At 36.9% G+C, this 14,437-nt stretch overlaps 2 long non-coding RNA genes across 3 annotated transcripts; one reads left to right on the top strand and one right to left on the bottom strand.

Annotated features, from left to right (window-relative positions):
- Positions 1-1,163: 1,163 nt before the first annotated feature.
- LOC125270160 lies at positions 1,164-14,100 on the bottom strand. Of its 2 annotated transcripts, none has more exons than XR_007185281.1 (3): positions 13,747-14,100; positions 2,323-2,439; positions 1,164-2,094 (listed from the first exon to the last, which is right to left on the bottom strand). It is a non-coding gene; the product is annotated as an uncharacterized LOC125270160 (long non-coding RNA). The 2 variants fall into 2 exon arrangements; XR_007185283.1 differs by having other exon boundaries at positions 2,323-2,436.
- Positions 3,579-4,558, top strand: LOC125270166. The gene is made up of 2 exons (XR_007185285.1): positions 3,579-4,291; positions 4,394-4,558. It is a non-coding gene; the product is annotated as an uncharacterized LOC125270166 (long non-coding RNA).
- Positions 14,101-14,437: the final 337 nt, after the last annotated feature.

The following is a 14,437-nucleotide window of genomic DNA, read 5'->3' as shown; positions in this document are numbered from 1 at the left end:
AATCTGAGCCTCTGGGAATTAGAAATACCAGGCTTCAGGCACTAGAGCTCATTAGTTGTTTAGCATGTGTGAAATTAATTATGATTCATTGTAAGGAGGTTGCAGGCAGTCTGGTCGAGCCCACAAAGAGAGCTGGGAGATATGTGTGGTGTCATACTAAATAAGTGCTGGTGTCTCTTGCTCAGGGGGTGGGTGAGTTTGATTGCAGACAGCCGTTGTTCATCAGAGGAAGTGTAAATGTTCGTAATCTAACACTCTGTCATACCTAGTGTGCAAATGAAGCAGAGGGAAAGATGCATGCTCAAATGGACTGAGTGGTAAGCGTGCACTCCTCACTAATGCAGCCGACATCTCATGTTACTTAGTGCTGTGTACCCTTTTAGGATATAACTTTTGATGGAGGAGAGCTTAGAGTTTGGCGGCCTGATTTCCTTTCAGACTGACTATATAAGGAGTATTCACTGTCTGCAATCAGAAAATTATGGTACCAAAATTTAAAGATGCGAATGAATGAATGAACATTCTAACATCATATTCACCCTCATGTTGTTACAAACCTGTCACTTGCAGAAAAACAAGGAAGATATTTTGAAGAACTTAACTAAAACAGAGCAAAGCAAAGACTAAGACTTGAACTGAATTATTTAATAATGTCACATCAATCCTGGTTGTTTACTTAAAAAATGTTTTACACAAAAAAAATAGAGTTTCTGAGCAATGTAGAGGCAAAAGTTCTAGGTGAACGTGATTTTACCAAGTACAACATGTTCCTGGATCAACATCGTTGTTGATTCTGGAACAACATTCCAATCAACCAATCAGATTTGAGGGACAAGTTTACAGTTTATGTCAAGTTAAGGCTTAGGACCAAGGTTAGGTGCTTCTACATCAGCCTATCGTTTCCCTCTGATTTATGGGATAACTTATGGGTAGGATTAGGACTACTTTTTCGGACAGGAATGTTTTTCCAGGATCAACAAAATATGTTGATCCAGGAACATGTCTTACTTGGCAAAACCACAGTGACCGAGTTGGGTATGTGGGACACTTTCATTTGGCCGTCAAATATGTACCTTCATGGCCTGAGAGCATGTTTGATTAGTTATTTATTACTGACTAACAAATTCTCTCTCTTCCACAAAAGGCATCTACTGTCACTTACATGGATGTATTCAAGGTTTACGTTGAGTCCAATCAAAGAGAAGCATGTTTTAAGGATTTGACAGATGCAGTAGCTTTACAAACAGAGGGTAATGGAGGTTAATTAGAGACACATGCTTCAGTAGGTTTGATAGCAGTCTGTATTGGCACACAGCTATTGAAAAAAAAAACACAATATATAAAAACATTGAACTATTTCTCAAATCAAATCTTATTTGTCAGATCGACCAGCTGGGGTTGGTTTGGGTTGGATGTGAGTTTTGTTTGTTAGTGAAAGCAGATGTTTGTGTCATTTTGTATGTATGAGATTTTCAGCTTTTATGGCATATCATAACTCATGCAAATAGTGATCTGATTTTAAGTGTATCCATAAAAATGGAAAATGGATTACCAGCCAACAATCTTTCTGGGATGAAATATGCATTGAAGAACGGTGGCCAGGCCCACAGGAGTCACCGTGCTGATGTTGTCAGCAATGAGATGAAAATGCCATTTGATGTGAGGGAAAGCAGTGTGCTTTCTGTAGACAATGAAACTAAATGAGTGAATGCTGTATAAAATATAGCCCAGAGGGGAAGGTGTGAATCAACTGCAATCGGCTCTCACGTATAATTGCAGCCATTTATTGATTTAAATAAGCCCTACAGAATCCATACGAGATAGATTAAAAGCCAAACCCAGAACATTAGGACATGAACAGAATATTAATTGCCTTTGAAAAGTAAACAATAACAAAGCTTATAGGCTGATTACACAGGACACGTTGAAAAACGTTTTTACTTTTAACTTGACATTTAAAAAATAGATCTATAATACCTGAAGAAAGCTATCTGTTAGCATTTTTATTCATCTCAGTGGCAGAAGTACATGAAGACATCTTTGAACTCAGTTACCCATCCTGAGCCAATCACATCAGCCATAAATGCCACATGACTTGTCCAATGGCAAGAGACAAAAAAATGTAAAAAAAAAGTTAGTGCCAGTGCAACAATATTTACAGTGAACTATAATAAAACAATCTGCAAAATATGACTAAACCAGCTACTGTCTAGAAATGCAATAACAATGAATGTCTATAAAAGAGTGACAATTTAAACAGCTAAATGCTCAAACAATAAAACATAAATTGTTTAAATACAAGTTAACAATGTGAATACTCACCAGCACATACAAAGGCAAAACTCAGCTTTTTTTTGTTTGTTTTTTTGCGTTTCACACTCTAGTCCAGTAGATGGCAGAGATTGGCATTTGTATATGGCGAACGATGTCTTTTGCCTGCTGAATATAGGAAAGTCAGCATGAAATGGAAATTCACTTTGTATATTTTCTAAATGTATGTTATTGATCCTCTTTGTGAAAGCTTTATTTTTTGACCTTGTAATTTTTAATCAAAATTAATTTCGATATTCCGGCGAAGACAGACTTCTCTCTAGTAACGTTTGCCGGACTTCTCCAATCATTTAGTCTGCTTAAACCCCGCCCCTTTCTTACAAGCAGTGTTGGGGAAAGTTACTTTTAAAAGTAACGCATTACAATGTGGCGTTACTCTCTAAAAAAGTAACTAATTGTGTTAGTTACTTTTTATGGAAAGTAATGCATTATGTATCTTTTGCGTTACTTTTTCTCATCTGGGATGGGCTGTTTGTTTGTTTGTTTGTTTTTATAGTTATTTGCCAAATGTAAAGGCCCTTTCACAACAAAATTGAAATAAATAAGCATCAGGCTTAAGGGAATGCAAATTCACACCTGTACAGTAGATGGTGCAGTTCAAACAAGTAAATTTATGAGTAAATTTATGCTCACATTTAGTCTAGAACTAGTCTAGAATAACACAACACCTCTGCACACGATTTTTCTCAACATGGCGACAGCTGTCAGTTAGTAAATGGGAAAAAGTAACTTGAGTTACTTATTTGAAAAAGTAACTTTAACAGTAAATTTAAAAGTAATGTGTTACTTTAAAGTAATCTGATCATGTAACTTGTGTGACTTGTAATGCGTTACCTCCAACACTGCTTACAATTGACTGCAAGCTCATATTCAGCGGTGCATTTCCCAAAGCCAACTATGTTTGCAAGTTGCGTCGTTACCTACACAATTCAATGGAACTTGTGACCATAGTTGGCTAAAGGGAAATGCTTTTGGGAAATGCACCCCAGATCTGATTCCACCCAATCAATGATAATCTTTTCGATAATCACTCATATATACATCACAAAATGAAAAAAAGGTTTGTCGCCATTTCCGTTACATTGAGACTTTAATGCATACACCATGCTAACTATTCAAACTTTGACCAGTTGCTAATAAGGCATATACACGCTATTTAAAACCAGCACAGGCAAGCAAATTCAAGCAGAAAAACTTTCCATATGCAATCAGAGACAGTCGATCTGATGTCTGCTTTTGCCGGTGAAGCCCAGTCAACAGGCCTCTTCCGTCCAACAGTGTTGACGTATGCCAAAACGCACTGAAGTGTTGCAGTTTCCCTGAGAATGATACACAGCCAACAAACACCTGATTTTGCTTCTGAATTCCATTATTCTGTCAGCTTCATCTTACATGCTTATAATTCATCAGCCCTACTGACGCCCCGAGCATAATCTGAACTCTACCCCTCCTCAAAGCAAGAACAAAGTAATAAAAGCTGAAAGCCATAAACACTTTTATTTTGAGACCGTCTACCCGGGAGCCAGATGCGTTTCTCTCCGAGTTGCTGATTGATATTGATGCTATAATTACAATATGGGACGTAGGTATATAAGAGACGAAAACACAAGGTGTCTGGATCTTGCGAGTTTGGCTTGTTTCCCCGCAAACTGTTCAAGGTTTGTTTCCCGGCAAACTCTGCTGCTCTTTCCTTGCCTCCATCTTTTTTTTCTCTCTTTCCTAACAGCTTCCCGTCTCTCCTCACCCTTTTGAAGTGGCTTTAGACTTGCGAGACTCTAGTATGTGACAAACAGGCAGCGATATCGTTAGATTCCTCTCCACAGAGGGCTGCCTCTCACAGAGAACTTTACAAGAAAAACTCTCTCAAAGCAACCTTCTCTGGATGCGTGATAGATTCATATAAACCACTACAATACTCCTCGATACTTGATCAAATAATGAACGCTGTGTTCTCCCTATGGTAAGCCCAATTTGTATTGGAAAATATTTGCTTTTTGTGACAGGGTGTAGGAAAGTTGTCAAATCTTTTTAAAGACTGTGTGTGTGTGGCTTGTTTTCCCAGCAGGAAACGTGGATATAATTAGGACGAAGCTGGCACAACGCTATAATTTGGCTGGAGTTTGTTGATGTACAGACTGCTTGGGTGACTCCTCGTAATGATTTCTGGCCCACCTCCAATGAGAGCAGGCGAATTTGGATTCACAATAAAGTAAGCTATAATAAGTGATAAGGTTTGTGTGTGCGTAGAATGTGTCTTGTGGTATTTCTTTATCATGTGGGTCCATCCCACAGTGCACTGCAGCACAGAGACTCTACCGCCGCCTCTACTCAAAGACAACGGCGGTTTGCATCTATGTTTATTTAAGATTTGTTGAAACAGCTATTGAGAAATGTCTGTCTCGCCTTGCTTTCCTCTCTCTCTCCACTTTCTTTTCAAGATCCAATGCCATTCCCTGTGTTTTGACACCAAAGGTTTTACCAGATGAAGCGCAGTGCATTTTTAGAGGCCAGCAGATCCTTGCTTCTATTTTAACTTCCCAATTGCTGAAAGGTGCATGTTTGGGATGATTATGATGATAATACTGTATACTGTACCTGTATATCTTTAGCTGCTTTGTGAAAACTTCAGATGGTATATGGGAAAAGTGTTGCAAAACTGCATTAAAGAAACATTTCAGTGTACTCCAGTGTGGATAGGGGCCAACACACTGATCTTTTCTCATATTTGAATTAAAGGGTAAGTTCGTGTAAAATATTTAATAGAATATTTTACTAAATTTGTGAAGTCATGGAGCATTTTGTGCCTAAAAAGATCAGGATGTATTTATTAATATAATACAGTTTCAGTGCAGCTTCAAAGGGCTTTAAACGATACCAGGCGAGGAATAAGGGTCTTGTCTAGTGAAACGATCGATTTTTGAAAAAATACAACTGTATATGCTTTATATACACAAATTAACAGCTTGCACGTGCTTCCGCTTTCCGTATTCCTCAAAACGCTTATGCTGTATGTCCTACGCTTTCCCTATTCAACTTACGGAATGAACACGGTGCCAGTTTTTTTTTTTTTTCGTAACTAGAATAGGGAAGGTGTATACGGAAACACGTGCAAGCCGCTAATTTGTGGTTATAAAGCATATACAGTTGTATTTTTTTTAGAAAATGGCCAATAGTTTTGCTAGATAAGACCCTTATTCCTCGTCTGGTATCGTTTAAAGCTCTTTGAAGCTGCACTGAAACTGTAATTTTGACCTTCAACCTTTTGGTGCCCATTGAAGTCCACTATAAGGAGAATAATCCTGGAATGTTTTCATCAAAAACCTTAATTTCTTTTCGACTGAAGAAAGAAAGACATGAACATGTTGGATGACATGGGGGTGAGTAAATTATCAGGAAAATCTTGGACTAATCCTTTAATACAAGCCTTAACTAGCAAATATCACAGCACTCCACATTATTCAGTCAGTATTTTCCACTTTATGCCAAGAAAAACAAGTTCTATTCAAAATGTGATTTTATTTTTTTCCCCTTGTCCTTATAACAGATGTAAAAGTTTAAGCTTGACCAGGCTGGTTAAAAATAAATTCCCAAAGACTCGGGGAACAGAATCTGCAAACAATCCAGCTGTCGGAATTCGTTACGATAGAAGATGTTGATGTAGTGACTTTAAAGATGCTGATGCTGTCCTGTGTGTGCATGGAGCTTAACCAGCATCAGTGTGATAAATATTAGAACCTCCTTGTGTAATGCTGCATTCCAGGCAGATTTTTGAGCCCCTAAGTCACAACTTTAAACCATGACTCACGACTTTGTAGTGTTCCAGGCAAGTCAAGTGAGTGTAAACAAACTATCATGACAGACCATACGGGGCTTATGCTCATTTACAATCATTTCTATCACCAAAGGTGCTTACTCCTTGCTTATTTGAGGGAAGCGGAGAAGGAAAAACAGTGCATAAGGCAAGAGAAGCTGTTATACCTTTTATTTTACGTTATTTTACCGTGCACTTGCATAAACACCGCATCCGTAGGGGCTGCCATTGTTGTTTCGCGGGCTATGTGACATCAGAACGCGTGAGTACATCGATCTAGTACAAGTTCACGGGTGGGAAGTCACGGGTTTGACTGCTGTTCCAGTGCACTTTCACGGGTAGAAACAGAATCCATTCCCCCAACCCCCTGATGAGAGATGTAGATGTAGTGGCCATTTTTCCACTGTCTGGCCTATCGGTTCCTAGAATGGTAAAGAACGGTTCCAGTTGTATTTCCTCTTGAACCTGGTACGGCATGGCACAAACCGTTCTTGGCAAGAAATTCTCGGGATGGTTGTCTGAATCATGCTGAAGTGACGTCACCACTCAGGATTGGTCACTTGTCTGTTGCCTGACTACCAGTGTCTCTGTAGCTGGCTAAGAGCTCTATTGAGTGACGTAAACACAAATTAATAATAAAATTGAAAGAAATATCTGATAATCCTCCATAACACCAGTCATTATTTACAGTACACCGTTGCATTACTAAGGCAAGGACTGACATTTTTATTTTACATTCCAAAGAGCGGCTGTTATCAGCCCTGCAGTGGAAAGATGAAAGCGTAACTGTACCGGCTGGCCCGGATCGGCATGGAATGGAACGGTTATGCAATGAGAACCGTTTGGCCCCGACAGTGGAACAGCGGCTTATTTGAACCACATGGTCAAAAATACTTGATATCACAAGGTGATATTTTTATTTCATAAAGATTTTTTTTTTTTTTTTAACTCTATACTATAACTCATTAAAGTGTAGTGATGATGACTAGGGGCATCTTATATTACAATAAAAAAACAAATATTTAATCATAACATGATTGTGCAATTTTATGTTTATGTAAACTGTCATTATATTTTTTAAATGTCTATATTGTTTTTGTTCATTATTTCAGCTTAAGTTCTAGTAATTTTAGTACATCAAGTTAAACTAAATGAAAATGAGAAGTGTTGATTTGACGACTAGCTGAAATAAAATTAATATTTTATTTCAGCTAATGTTTATTTCAAGCAACATTTTTTATAGTTTCAGTTTTAGTTATTTGGTTAACTATAATAACCCTGGATTAAATACCCTGTTAATTATTTCAGTAGCCAGCCATGCGACACAAATATAGAGTACAAATTGCAGCATTTTCTGTGATTACTCTTAAAGGGCACCTATAATGCCCCTTTCACAAGATGTAATATAAGTCTCTAAGGTGTCCCCAGAATGTGTCTGTGAAGTTTCAGCTCAAAATACCCCACAGATCATTTATTATAGCTTGTCAAATTTGTCACTATTTGGGAGTGAGCAAACACATGACGTTTTTGTGTGTGTCCCTTTAAATGCAAATGAGCTGCTGCTCCCTGCCTGCTTTCCAGAAGAGGGCGGAGCTTTAACAGCTCACGCTTTCAGTTGCTCAACAACAACAAAGCTGGAGAATCTCACACAGCCAAAATAACGATTGTCAGTAACAGTGTTCAACCTTACATTGTTCAAACCGGAGTCAGACACTGATGGAGAGACTCAGGAAGAAGTTACAACTTATAGAATGCATCTGGATGTTTCTGAACAGTTAGAGGATAAATTTATATAGTTGCTGTGGAGTTGATTCAACTCATCAACTAGCACAGGGGTAGGCAAGTTCGGTCCTAGAGAGCCGCTGTCCTGCAGAGTTTAGCTCCAACCCTGAAAAAAAACCTTCAGCTGCCTATAGCCTTAGTAATCCTGAAGAGCTTGATTAGCTTGTTCAGGTGTGTTTGATTAAGGTTGGAGCTAAACTCAGCAGGACAGCAGCTCTCTAGGACCGAACTTGCCTACCCCTGAACTAGCATGTGCCGCCATGTTAATCTTTTGTGCAAATCCAGTGTTATATTGACCCTCGCTTGTGAAGCAGTCTATATCTCCCTTTGCATTGAACTTTGAGCATCGTAACTTTGCAGATGTTGTTTAACAGCAACATTACACTTTAACTAAAGTTAGATAAGTTCACCCAAAAATGAAAATTCTGTCATTAATTTCTCACCCTCATGTTGTTCTACACCCAAACGACTTTTGTTCATCTTCAGAACACAAATTAAGATATTTTAATGAAATCCGATGGCTCAGTGAGGCCCTTAAAACACTGCTTCAAAATTTCAAAACACACATTTCAAAACACTGCTTCATGAAGCTTCGAAGCGTTACAAATCTGTTTCAATTCAGTGGTTCAGAGCGCGTATCAAACTGCCAAATTCACGTGAACTATTGAAATTTCGAAACACTTATGACGTAACGAAGCCTTGTTTACTGAAATCAGTGACTTTGGCGCTCCGAACCACTGATTCGAAACAAAATTTGTAAAGCTTCAAAGCTTCATGAAGCAGTGTTTTCAAATCACCCATCACTAGATATTAGGGGTGTAACGGTACACGTATTTGTACCGAACCGTTTCGGTACAGGGCTTTCGGTACGGTGCACGTGTGTACCGAAGCATTACATTGCAACCAATATTCACCACCAATAACCGCAATAAGCTCTGCGTTTTGTTACTTTCTATAAGAAACAAAGTGTCATCCTTCAAATTCTGTCCACGAAATCATGAAGTTTAAACAGAAAATGCCATTATGACGTGCTTTGATGTGGGGTGACAGATCACTGTACAGGCGCCTCAGTTCAACCGGCAGCGCGAGCGCGGAGCGCAAGTGAACGCAATCATCTCTTCCTCCTTAATACTAGTTACAGAATAAACATGAAAGAACATCTGAAGGTATGTTGCAAGATTCAGTACAACTTACTGAAACGGTCATATCTCATGTAATCGCTCATTCAGTGTTTCAACGGTGGAAAGACATCAATGAAAGCTTCCGTATTCAACAATATGTCATGATGCATTTACCTCAGAAAAGCCATTCAGTGTTCACAGCTTGTTAGTTCGCTAGAGAAATGAACTCTTTCGCTTAATATATGCACTGTATTAGCCAATATATTCATTATTTTACTTAACCTTTTAGTGATATCCTGATTAGGCTATTTAATGTATGTTTAAATAAATCTGATGTTAAAATAACAGCCACTGTGTAGAAATGATTATATTTCAACAACGAATTGGAGTAAAAACATTTAGAAGTTAATGCAAAAACTGCCTTAGGTGCAGCTTACAGGTTTGCATACAATTTGTTATTTGAGTGTTGATTATTTTATCTAAAAATAAAAAGCAATTGAATTTAGGCTAATAGTTTGGGCTTCTTTTAAGTTAGGGCTCCCTACATAGTTTATAGCATTAGCAGAGATCATTTTTTTTATCCTTAAGAAACTTTTAGTTTTAATTTAATTTAATATATTTAAAGACAAAAACACAATTTGTTCAGTAAACCTCTGTTTAATAATAAAAAAAGCAATTTTATGTTTAGTTTTCTCTCCACCTGCTGTACCGAAAACTGTACCGAACAGTGACTTCAAAACCGAGGTACGTACCGAACCGTGAGTTTTGTGTACCGTTACACCCCTACTAGATATTGTTAATTAAAGTCGTTATTTTGTTTTTTGGTGCACAAAAAGTATTCTCATCACTTCATAACATTAAGGTTGAACCACTGTAGTCACATGAACTGTTTTAAATATTTCTTTAGTACCTTTAATTGTAGCGTTTGAAAATGTAAATTAACTTGCTGTCAATAGAGGCCTCACTGAGCCATCAGATTTTATCAAAAATATCTGAATTTGTTTTCTGAAGATTTTGGAACGACATGAGGGTGAGTAATTAATGACAGAATTTTCATTTTTGGGTGAACTAACCCTTTAAATAGAAGGGAACTTTTCTTATGCAATGACGGATAGCAGTAATTTGCTCAGGAAAGTTTGTAAAATAAAGTAAAAAGTATCTTAAATTCAGTGAGCAAATCCTCTTGAGCATTTGTGCTGGTAAAACAACAGTTGTCAGGCCATGTGACTTTGCACCTTTAAGGTCCGCAGATCTCAGCTTTATCCACTGTGTTTGTTCAAACGTGAAAAAAGTAATCGAGTGAAAATGGCAAATGCTATACCCTGAAAATACAATTTCCGTCAAAGTGCTATGTTTACAAGTCGTGAACTATTTCCTATTTGTACTCTGGTCCATCATTATTGCAGTAGTGTGAGAAGAAAGATATGCTTTGATGCTTGTGTTGGGTGTGATTAAACTTTTACTATGCTTTGCCTTTGTTATTTATTGAAATGACAAAGACATTCATTCTCCATAATAAATGTGGCATGGAGTGGATGGATAGGACTGTGATTAGAATAGGAAAGGTGCTTTCACTCTTTTCATCTGCTGGAGAGAATTGAGCCATGCTTCATTGTCTAGCTCCTGTAATGAGGACAATACTTTATTTTCAAAGCATGAATAAAAACAATACCTGTAGGAGATCAAGATAGACCTTTAGAGGAGCTGGCATTCATTATGGAAGATCCTAGCTGGATTTTTGCTTTCTAATTAATAGCCAACTATGAGCTAAGCACAGAGTAATGAACTCAGGCAATTTAGTTTTACGCAACATGTGTGAGACACAACAGTTTTTTCTTTCTCCAGCAAATTTTCAGAGAAAGGAGGCGCTTAATCATCAGGAAACGTTTATCGCTTACCTCCAAATCTCAAGGTTTTGTAGGTAACAGAAATGCAGATTTATCCTAAATTAAGCTGTCACTCTGTAAGGACTGATTTGAGACCACACTGTAAAACTCAAATGTTTTGAGTATTCTGAACTTAAGTAAACTTTTTTAACATTTTTGTGACAAGTTGGGTGGGGCAGAGAGTGGCCAGTGTGGTGCACAGGTGTCTCTCATTAACAATCACGTCACTGACATCCCTTCACTTCCATTGTTCTAAGCCTCGCCAAACTCATCATAATGTACAGTTAATTTACATAAACGTCACATTCAGATCTTGGTTAAATGTTAGCTAGCAAATAACACATGCTATTATAACTATCCAAGAGACTGTCATTATTATATTCTTGCATACATAATCAAACAACATACAGTATATGTGGTCTTACAAGTTTGGCAGCCCATCCTCAACCTAACCACAGGCTCTACTCTTCACCACAAAACTAACATAACAGAATCCCCTGTAATCCCAACATAACACAACATTAAACACTAACTTATATCTTCCTATGTTAATCTTGTGCAAAAACAAACAAAATAACACTTAATTTCAACATGTATTTATAGAGTCTGATGCAAAGCATGCTGGAAATTAGAAATCTGCTGCAACTCAACTCAATCAAGTTCAGCTTACTACAATAACATTTTGAGTTCACGCAACTTTTTTTCTATTAAGTTCAATGAACTTTCATTATTATTTGAGTGAAACAAACTCATTTCATTTAATTAATTTCACTAGTTTTACAGTGCAGCTGTGTAAGTTGAATTGTAGATGTTGATAAGCTTTACACTATATCGGACTTGAATGACGCACAAGAACAAACCTCTTCTGGAAGCTGAAATGTGCTGCGTAACCAATGAGGTTCATTCTCGTGTGTTACACCGAGTCTTAACCAGACGCGATGCAATAAGATTCCAGCGATGGGCAATTTGACTGTCCACACTAGACGCGACGCAAAAATGAGAAGCGATAATATCAATCAAAAACTACAGCCAATCAGAAGAGAGTGTGGGCGGGCTCTCTCGGCAAGAGCACAGCGGACACAATGAAATGGGCAAGTACTTAGTAGAATTCATAAATATTACACAATTTAAACATTATTTAAAGTACATAAGGAGTGACTGAACCAATCTTTGTCATAGAATACACTTGTTTGTTCGCACTGAGTTGACAGTTTGAACGTTCTTGTGCCCATTTATTTATTTTCAAGATCTGAGGTGAATTAGCCAGTGTTGTTTTCATTACAAAAAAATGCTAAAAAGCTGGAAATGCAGAATGATATTCAAACTTACGTTAGATGCTTTTTACATCAAATAAAGCAAATAAACAGTACCTGATATTATCATAGCCATAATTGGTGTTGCTGTTTCAGCCACCACGTCGTGGAGAAATAGAAACCTTTTCTAAAACAGAATATTCGCGTGTCGCCGTCACGGCTGGTTAGGACAAAAACTCAGATTAACATGGAAAAGATACCTTTTATTGCTTGTCGCGGTGTCGCGTCGCGTCTGGTTAGGACACATTTTAGCTTCCGGAAGAGGTTTGTTCTCGCATGTCATTCAAGTTTCGCTGAGCTTCTGTTTGTGTTAGCTGATCAATGATTATATGTGAGTAAAAGCCAGAGGTGGGTAGAGTATCCAAAAACTGTACTCAAGTAAAAGTACAAGTACTTACAGAAATATTTACTCAAAGTAAAAGTGAAAGTAATAATCCTAATAGTTACTTGAGTAAGAGTAAAAAAGTATCCAATAAAAATCTTACTCAAGTAGCTCGTTACTAGTTACTTTTATTATATATATATATATATATATATATATATATATATATACATACTAGGGCTGTCAAACGATTAATCGCGATTAATCGCATACAAAATAAAAGTTTGAGTTTGCATAATATATGTATGAGTACTGTGTGTAATTATTATGTATATATAAATACAAACAAATTAATGTATATAGTTAAGAGAAATATCTTATTTATGAACAAAATATTTTTATTTATATATAATATAAGTTATATAAAATATAAATAAATACATATACTTGTAAATATTTCTCAAATATATACATGAATGTGTTTGTATTTATATATACATAATAATTACACACAGTACTCACACATATATTAGGCAAACTCAAACTTTTATTTTGTATGCGATTAATCGCGATTAATCGTTTGACAGCCCTAATATACACACACACACACACACACACACACACACACACACACACACACACACACAATAGCATGTTATTATTTAATGTTTATTATTTAAATAGATATTTAATTTATTATCATAATTAGATATCTTTGCAACAAACAAACATAGAAGAGACAAGCATTATTTCTAGCATCTGTAACCCGAATGTATCGTTACTATATTAATAACGTATACAGCTAACGTTACATTTTAAAGAAGAGAGAAAACTCTTTACATGTGCTCGCGCTCATATCTGAACTTGACACAAACAATGATCAAATACACATTGACGGATCTTCTTCGGTCTGTTCTCCAAAATGTAATCAAATGTATATTTCAGCAGGCGCGTGTAAACTGCTTAACTGTGTCAACGCAAAGCGTTCATTTTCAAGACGAACAGGTCGCTGGCGCCGCCATTGCGCAATAGTATATGTATAAATTAAGATATATGCCCATAAAAACGGTAAAGAAATACGACATACTTTTGTTATAGTGACGTAATAATCTGTTTGGTTGTAAAATGTCGGCTATTGGCTGTATCATGAAGTAAAATCAAATGAAATCGATAGGCCTACCTGTGGAATTGTTCACAGACAGCATACGCAGCTCAACTAATAAAGGTCTTCATCGCTGGGAAACAATTGGATGCATTTGCAGATTTGCTTTTAATTGACTGTAGGTCCACTGCCACTTCATCCGCTCCGAGTGAGAAACCGCTTCAGACGATTCAGCGCGTGCAGGAACTGAACAAATCATTCAAACTGATTCGCGAATCAATTTAGACAGCTTTACTAACTTGTTTGATCTAGTCTTTGAACAGAATCGACTCAAAAGAGTGATTCATTTGTGAATGGGGCATCGTTCATGAAAAAAGAGACAGCGCGCATGGAATAAACTACGCATTTCTTAACATTTACAGTATTGAATTAAAATAAAGTAACGAGAGGAACGTTGCCCATTGTAGCGAAGTAAAAGTACAGATTTTTCATTACAAATGTACTCAAGTTAAAGTAAAAGTACCCACATTTTAATCTACTCTAAAAAGTACAAATTTTCCAAAAAACTACTCAAGTACATGTAACGAAGTAAATGTACTTTGTTACTACCCACCTCTGGTAAAAGCCTAAATTAAATCTGTTCATCATAAAAAGCGACCCTTAAAAAATAAATCTTACTAACCCCAAAGAGATCAAAATGACTGTTTTAATGTGTTCTACAAATTTTCGTGCTATAATAATGTTGTGTTAGGTAATAGCTTACATAACA

The sequence above is a fragment of the Megalobrama amblycephala genome, linkage group LG1 (assembly GCF_018812025.1).
Source record: "Megalobrama amblycephala isolate DHTTF-2021 linkage group LG1, ASM1881202v1, whole genome shotgun sequence".
NCBI classification, from domain to species: domain Eukaryota; kingdom Metazoa; phylum Chordata; class Actinopteri; order Cypriniformes; family Xenocyprididae; genus Megalobrama; species Megalobrama amblycephala.
Note: the sequence above shows the minus strand (reverse complement) of the source record. Positions and strands in the feature narration are given on the sequence as shown.